The sequence below is a fragment of the Callithrix jacchus genome, chromosome 8 (genome assembly GCF_049354715.1).
Source record: "Callithrix jacchus isolate 240 chromosome 8, calJac240_pri, whole genome shotgun sequence".
Taxonomy (NCBI): domain Eukaryota; kingdom Metazoa; phylum Chordata; class Mammalia; order Primates; family Cebidae; genus Callithrix; species Callithrix jacchus.
In genome coordinates, this window is record NC_133509.1 from 26659708 (window position 1) to 26668091 (window position 8384).

The following is an 8384-nucleotide window of genomic DNA, read 5'->3' on the forward strand; positions in this document are numbered from 1 at the left end:
GAGAGTCATGAGTGAGGAGTAAAATGGCTGATATCAAAGTTGGAAAAGTTAGGCAGGAACCAGAGCACTAGGTTTATTAAAAAAATTAAATATAGACAGGAAATATGTATTTCCTACATATATACACAGCTAGTTGCATATTCAACGGTGATGTTGAAGAAATATGAGGCACACAGCACAGTTACAGACTAACACTAAAAGGTGGTTTGTTACTCTGGCATCTCTTTTAGAAGGACAGTTGGTGTCATGGCTTCCTAAATTATCTTTAGCAAGCTAGTCTAAATAGCTTCTTTCATTTTTTTTACTACCGTTTGCCATAGGTAGGTCTGTAATATGGAACCCATGTTTGTATTAGTGATGGAATTAATATATTTTATCTTTTGATTTTATTACCATATTTCTGCTTACAAAAAGACTCATGTTTTTGACTCAATTAGTTTTTAGGATATGAGAATGTGTGGCATTTAAGAAATACCAGTTTTTTTTCGGGGGCGGTGGCTCACGCCTGTAATCCCAGCACTTTGGGAGGCCGAGGCGGGTGGATCACGAGGTCAAGAGATCGAGACCATCCTGGTCAACATGGTGTAAACCCCATCTCTACTAAAAATACAAAAAATTAGCTGGGCATAGTGGTGCGTGCCTGTAATTCCAGCTACTCAGGAGGCAGAGGCAGAGAATTGCCTGAACTTAGGAGGTGGAGGTTGCAGTGAGCCGAGATTGCACCATTGCACCCCAACCTGGGGAAACAAGAGTGAAACTCCATCTCAAAAAAAGAAAAAAAGAAATACCAGTTCTTAAAATCCCCTAGTCTCCTTTCTTTTCTGTGGTTCTACCTTAGCTGTTCTCCAGTTATTCATGTCAGATATTTTAGTTTCCACGTGTTCTTGCTTTTTTTTCCTCACCCTGTATATACCAAATCCAGAGTAATGTTACTTTTTGGTTCTGTCCTGTTTTCAGGATCATGAAATTCTAATGCCTATGAATGGGTATTTTGAGGGGCTGATACTTAGCTATTGCTAACTAGCTTTAGAGGGTTAATTTAAAATTACTTGCCGTTACCATAAAGACTGTATGGATATGCGGCATCTACTGAGAAGACATGATAGCCTAGTGGCTTTGAGTCAGCCTCCACAAATTCACATTCTAGATTTACCACTAGCCCTGTGATTTTTGAACAAGTTCCTTAGTTTCTCTCAGACTCAATCACCTTGTCTGTAAATTGAAGAGTAGAAGTCACCTTACGTATAAATCAAAGAGGAGTTATCTCATAGGATTGTTGTGAGGATTCACTCCTTCATTCATTAGCTATATGGGAACCTTCTCTCAAGTTGGGCTAGGGGATGAGGTAGTGAATGAAATCAGCAAGGTCTCTGGCTCTGTGTAGTTAATTTCCACTGGGGAGATACAATAAACAAAGAGATATGATTATAGATGATAGTAAGTGATATGAGGGAAATGATAGAAAGTAACATGGATGGAGACCATCTTAAATAGGGTGGTTAAAGAAGGCTTCTCTGAGTATATGTCATAGAAGCTGGGATCTGATCATCAGAGACAGCCCTGGGAAAGATACTTCAGGCAAAGGGAGTAGTAGTTGTAAAGGGCTTGAGTTAAGGGAACGTCTGGAGTTCCTAGAACAGAAAAAGTCTAGTGTACCCACAGAGTCATGAGTGAGGAGTAAAATCACAGATATTCAAGTGGGGAAAGTAGGCAGGAACCAGAGCACTAGGTTTGTTAAAAGAATTAATTATGTACAAAGCATTTGTTAGAGAGCCCATGGCATAGTACATGTTAGCAGGTATCGTTATTATCATGATATTTTTTGTTGTTTTTTTGAGACAAAGTCTTGCTCTGTCACCCAGGCTAGAGTGCAGTGGTGTGATCCCCACGCACTGCAACCTCCACCTCCCAGGTTCAAGCGATTCTCCTGCCTCAGCCTCCTGAGTAGCTGGGATTACTGCCATTCACCACCATGCCTCGCTAATCTTTGTATCTTTAATAGAGATGGGGTTTCACCATTTGAGTCAGGCTGGTCTCGAACTCCAGACCTCGTGATCCGCCCACCTGGTCTTTCCAAAGTGCTTGGATTACAGGCGTGACCCATGGCACCCAGCCTATGATGAGTCATAGTGAACTTTGTCATAACGAAGTATTTGTCCTTTCCTGTTGAGAACACTGAAAGATTAGGGCATGTAGCGCTAGCTTTTGGCAGGATTCCTTCAGAGGTGGTGGCATGTTCTTCCATCTAGAGGCAGGTAATGTTTGGTGATCTCTTGTGATGTTAGCAGCTTTTGTGGTTTGATGCCTAATCCATTAATTCATTAAGGGTTTCAAAATGGAGATATCCGAATGCTATCATTTTTTATCTATTAGCTGAAGTACTTACATAAAAACTTTATCTCTTCTTGCTTCTGCTAATGGTCAGCATTCTTTTTCAGTATCATAATAAGCTTGTTAAACAAATTTGATGTGTTTTATGGTGCCAGTTATGGTGGAAGATGTCATTAAAAACTACTGTTACATCTTCCCATAAAACATTGTTTGTTAGTATACTGCATGGATTTTTTTATTTGATCCTGTAGAACCATGTTCTTGTCTCGTTTTCTCTTGCATTACTTGCTGATAGTGATATGATATGCAAAAGCATTTGCCTCCGTGTTAAAATATAAACGTGGCAGATATTGTTTCCTCTATTCACAGTTGGAACTTTGTGCTCTACAGTCCATGATGGTTGTGCAAGAAAAAGAACTGCAGTTGCGGGAAGGAGAGTGCAGGTGTGGGAAGGAGAGTGCAGGTGCGGGAAGGAGAGCTGCAGGTGTGGGAAGAAGAGCTGCAGGTGTGGGAAGGAGAGCTGAAGGAGAGCTGCAGGTTCAGGAAGAAGAGCTGCATGTGTAGGCTGCTAATGTGGAGCCTCTGACCAGGAAAATACAAATTAAAGAAGACCTCATAACCTTCCAAACTTTTTACAGACCGTTGGAAATGTTCACATCTCAGATTATTTGTAGGGCATCTTCAGACATTATTTGCATACATTGAATCCCTTGCCCAGTGCTTATCAATATCTCACTTGAAAGTATAGGCAGACTGTTTCAAGAACATTTGTTTCTGTGCTCATCGACTGAAGAATACTTTTATTGCTATTTTCATGTTTACAGTTACTTTTTGACTTCTAGGACCTGCAAATACAACTGATAATCCTGAAGACATACCACCTGTGGAACGCCTGACCCAGGAAACATTACTTCTTTGGGAAAAAATTGCTTCAGTAGAATCCCAGGGTCAAGAAATTTCAGGAAACCAAAGACAACAAGTAAGTCATTGGAATATAGACACTTTCTCTCCTTCCCTCCCTCCCTCCCCTGCTCTCTCCCCCTGCTGTCCCCTTTCTCTCTCCCTCTCCCCCCTCCCTCTCCCTCTTCTCCTTCCCTCTGCCCCCCTCCTCTTCCTCCCCTCCCCTCTCCACCTTCCCTCCCCCTTCCCTTCTTTTCCCCTTTTCCTACTCCCTCCCCACCCCTCTTTTCCCTTCCCTCCCCCCTCCCTTCCCCCCTCCCTTCCCCTTCCCCCCATATAAATATATATATATATGGAGTCTCACTGTGTCACCCAAGCTCAAGTGCAGTGGTACCACCATGGCTCGCTGCAGCCTCAAAATCTGGGGCTCGAGGCATCTTCCTACCTCAGCCTCGGAAGTAGCTGGAGCTGCAGATGCATACCACCACACCCAGCACAAACCGTGTTTTTCTACTGTGAATTAAACCTTGGTAGTGGTTTTTCATAAATGGTGTTTCATGGAGAAACTGTGCTCTGAAGTTTCCTACTTTGGTCGGTAGCAGCTATAGATGCCTTTTTCTGATGTGTGGTTCTGTAAAGAGCAGCAATTCTTCTGGAAACATAACAATAGTTACCCCTCACACTCATACATAAGTCGTCTCTCTCTCAACTGAATCTTTCTCCTTTTTCTGCATTTAACCATGTTCACATCTCTCCCAGTTTAAAAAAAGAGAAACCCCTGCCTTTGCCCCAACTTTCTTGGTAGCTACTATCCGTTTAATCTTTCTTTTTCAACAGATTTACTTGCCTGTACGCCCTGTCTCCATTAGCATCTCTCTCACTGACTACTCACCCCACTGCATTCTGGCTTTCAACTCTACCTAAAACAGCTCTCTGTTGGTTATACATGATCACAGCTCAATATCTTTATGATGCTATTTACACTCATAATGGCACACGTCTATGACTAATGAATGTCTTTTTCCTCCACTAGTTAGGAGGCTTTCCCTTAGAACCTGGAATGGAGTCTTTCCCATAGAAGGTGCTCAATAAATATTGATTGAATGAATGAAGAATACTGGTAACTCCTATTATATATGCTTCCCTCTTGCCTGTCCCATTTCCTTTACTCCTTTCTCTTAGCTGCTTTCCTGTGCTTCTAGCTTCTCTCTCCTTTTTCTTCTTTTTGCTCCCATATTTGAATTCTACCTCACAGGGTTTTAAAGATTAAAAAAATAATATGACATTGATTTGAAAACTATACAATACTATGAAAAACTTGAGTACTAAGATAGCAGACTTTTTAAGTCAGAGTACATGCTAATACATTTTCTTGCTTCTTGGGAAAACTATAAATACTATCAAAAGCTTAAGTACTAAGATAGCGGGCTTTTTAAGTCATAGTACATCCTAATGCATTTTCTTGTTTCTCAGGATTAACTGTGGCTTCATGTCTCACTTTGCCATTTGTGTATTGCTGCTGCTTCCTCTTTTCTCAGTTGCTGCTGATGCTAGAAAAAGATTAGTAGATGAACAGAGTCAGCTCAGTGAGGACTTAGACGCAAAGAGACAGCTCTCTAGCAGTCTGGTGAAGTTCCATGCTTATCCAGAGAGGTAAGAGAATGGCTATTTTTTCCTTTTATTCTTTGTTGAAATTTTTATTTCTTTTACTATTGTATTCTTTTTATGCCTTTTCTTCTTCATCAAGTGTAGATGATTATGATACTGAACAGGGGATAAAAAACAGGGACAACGACTGGGGCCACCCACATTGTCATTTGTTTAATAAATTGCTCTGAGCCTCGGTGTCAACATCTTAAGTCAGGAATAGTGCCTTTTTCACACAGCGATTGCAGAGATTAAATGAGAAGACAGCTTTGCTGTCTAAAACAATGCCTTGCATATAGTCAGCACTCAATATAGGTTCCCTTCCTTTTGTGATCCATGTCCTGTTAAAGGCTGTTCTATTATAAAAGTAAGGCTACACCCTGTCTCTACTGAAAATACAAAAATTCACAGGGCATGGTAGTGTGCGCCTGTAGTCCAAGCTACTCGGAAGGCTGAGGCAGGAGAATCACTTGAACCCAGGAGGCGGAGGTTGGAGTGAGAGAAGATCGCGCCACTGCGCTCCAGCCAGGCGACAGACACACTCCATCTCAAAAAAAAAAGTCGGGCTATAAAGGGCACTGATACTTATTTGATATCGTTGAAGAAAATATATCAATTGGGATGGCTGATATCACCCTGAGACCACCGATAGCCATCATGACGAATATATTTTCTTCTGCCTCTTGATTTTTGGTCATATATATAATACCTCTCTGGATCATTTTATATTCTCGTCATTTCTTTTCTTCATTTCTCCTTCTCTTTTGGTGCCTTTTACTCTTTTTCATTTTTTTATTTTTTACTGTTCACTTTTTTTCTAATTTATTGTTGGGCTTTAAAAATGTTTTCTTTGGGCCGGGCACAGTGGCTCATGCCTGTAATCCCAGCATTTTGGGAGGCCAAAAAGAGTGAATCACGAGGTCAAGAGATCGAGACCATCCTGGTCAACAAGGTGAAACACCGTCTCTACTAAAAATACAAAAATTAGCTGGGCATGGTGGTGCACACCGGTAGTCCCAGCTACTCGAGAGGCTGAGGCAGGAGAATTGCTTGAACTTAGAAGGCTGAGGTTGTGGTGAGCTGAGATCGTACCATTGCACTTTAGTCTGGGTAACAACAGCAAAACTCCATCTCAAAAAAAAAAAAAGTTTTCTTTGTACTAGGAAAATCAAGGCAGAGGAAAGGTATAATAGGACCAGTTGATTTTGTGACTTTTTTTTTCTCAGAAAAGCTATTTATTAGAGAGAGAGAGTTTCCAGATGAGTTTGGGGTTATTTTGAGATGGAGTCTTCCTCTGTTGCCGAGACTGGAGTGTGGTGGCACAATCTCGGCTCACTTCAACCTCTGCCTCCCAGGTTTAAGCAACTCTCCTGCCTCAGCCTCCCGAGCAGCTGGAACTATAGGCGCATGCCACCATGCTCAGCTAATTTTTTGTATTTTTAGTAACAGGATTTCACCATGTTGGTCAGACTGGTCTCGAACTGCCGACCTCATGAACCACCCACATAGGCCTCCCAAAGTGCTGGGATTACAGGTGGGAGCCACCGTTCCCAGCCGACATTGGTCTTTTCTGGCCTTTGGACTCGAGCTGAAATACTTCTTCTTCTTGTGTCTTCAGCCTGCCAACTTTCAAACTAGAACTTCCACCATCATCCCTCCTGGTCCTCAGGCCTTCAGTCGCCAGCAGCAGCTATACTATCAGCTCTCCTGGGTCTCCAGCTTGCTGCCTGCAGATCTTGGGGCTTCTCAGCCTCCATCATCACATAAATCAATTTCTTCTAATAAAACTTTTTCTGGCATCTATAAATCTCCTGTTGGTTCTTTTTCTCTGGAGAAGCCTAATACAGTGGGGACATGGATCATCCCAGAGAGAACGTAGGAGTGAAGCAGGGAGCCCCATCCTAGCAGCTGGATCCTAGGGTCCTCCCAGAGTCTTTTCTGAAGAAGTTCCAAGTCCTACCTAAAATCTCAAATAATGGCAACAGAGCCCGGTAATGTGTTCTGGATCCATAGAGGAAGAGGTGTGGCTGGGTGACTTTCCACACTTGTCTGAGCTGTTTCCCCAGCAAGAAGACCCGAAATCTATCACACTGTGTCCCCTACACCAGCCCCGGGGAAGCCTGGCTTTGTGGCTGCAGCTGAAGTAGGCGCCTACCCCCACTCATCACCCCTGCAGCCCCCACTCCCCATCACCCCTGCAGCCCCCATTCCCCATCACCCCTGCAGCCCCCACTCCCCATCACCTCTACAGCCCCCACTCCCCATCATCCCTGCAGCCACCACTCCCCATCACCCCTGCAGCCCCCACTCCCCATCACCCCTGCAGCCCCCTAAGAAACACATCTTTGCTCAATTTGCCAGCAGGAAATTCAGAGGGGCACAAATGACCATTCTTCTCTGCAAAGAAAACCTGGGCTTATTAGGAGCCCAGGTTGGGGTGGGGAGTGGAGTCAAGTGGGACTCTGTGGCGAGCTTGTGCCAGCCCCCCATTCCTCAGAGAAGACCAGGCTGCACAGATGGAGTGGATGAAACATGACTGGCCTCCCTGGGCTGACAGACAGCTGGTGAGGAAATTGTGGGTGCTGACTCGTAAACCCAATGGCTCAATATTTATCAGGCAAGCAAGCTTTCCACTTGTCAACCAATGAAACGTCCCAGCCAACACAAGAGGGATCCAGCATTGATGGGTACAACAGCCACTATCACTTTTCCTGTTCTGTGTCCCCGCTTTGGTGGGTTCAGTGGGACAGATCTGGACCCCCTAACACCAAGAGGAAAATATGTCATTGGGATGGGGACACTGCTCCCCTGCTGAACCACAGCAGCTGGTGTGTTTATTATGAACTTCTCAGTTCATCATAAGGTCTGGCCCTGCTGTAGGCAGGTCCACAAGTCAACTGGAGCAGACTCCTTTATTCTCTGCTGCAAAGATCCTCAGACTTCAATGTGAATCAGAGTGACTCGGCCTACTTGTTAAAGTGCAGATTCTAGGGTGATACCAGGTCAGATTCTGAGGAGGTGGGGCCCAGGAAGCTGGGCTTTGTTTCCTTTGGTCTGTTTTGAGACGAGGCCTCACTGTTTCCCAGGCTGGAATCCAGTGACACTATCACAGCTTAGTGCAGCCTCGATGTCCCAGGCTCAAGTGGTCCTCCCACCTCAGCCTCCCAAGTAGCTGACACTACAGGCGCATGCCACCACACCTAGCTGGATTTTATAAAATCTTTTCTGTAGAAATGAATTTTGCTAGGTTGCCTAGGCTGACCACAAGCTCAAGCAATCTTTCTGCCCCGATCTTACAAAGTGTTGGGAATGCAGGTGTCAGCCAACGTGCCCAACCTGGAATCTGTATTTAAACACCTCCCCAGGTGATTCTGATACAGGTGGTCCAGGAGCATTCTTGGAAAGCCCTTGCTGCCCGCCCTGGTCATTTTCTCCTGTTCCCAGTGGCTCCCTCCATACCTGATCTGCCTTTTGGCCTCCCTGCCCCCACTCCCCATGGCTCACAT

General features: G+C 44.2%; 1 long non-coding RNA gene across 3 annotated transcripts; it reads left to right on the forward strand.

Moving 5' to 3' along the window:
- Positions 1-2168: 2168 nt before the first annotated feature.
- On the forward strand, positions 2169-6685 carry LOC108589026 (uncharacterized). 3 transcript variants are annotated; one of them, XR_001908157.4, is made up of 4 exons: positions 2169-2255; positions 3174-3310; positions 4770-4884; positions 6497-6685. It is a non-coding gene; the product is annotated as an uncharacterized LOC108589026 (long non-coding RNA). The 3 variants fall into 3 exon arrangements; XR_004730275.3 differs by lacking the exon at positions 2169-2255 and adding an exon at positions 2693-2794; XR_004730274.3 differs by lacking the exon at positions 2169-2255 and adding an exon at positions 2693-2774.
- Positions 6686-8384: the final 1699 nt, after the last annotated feature.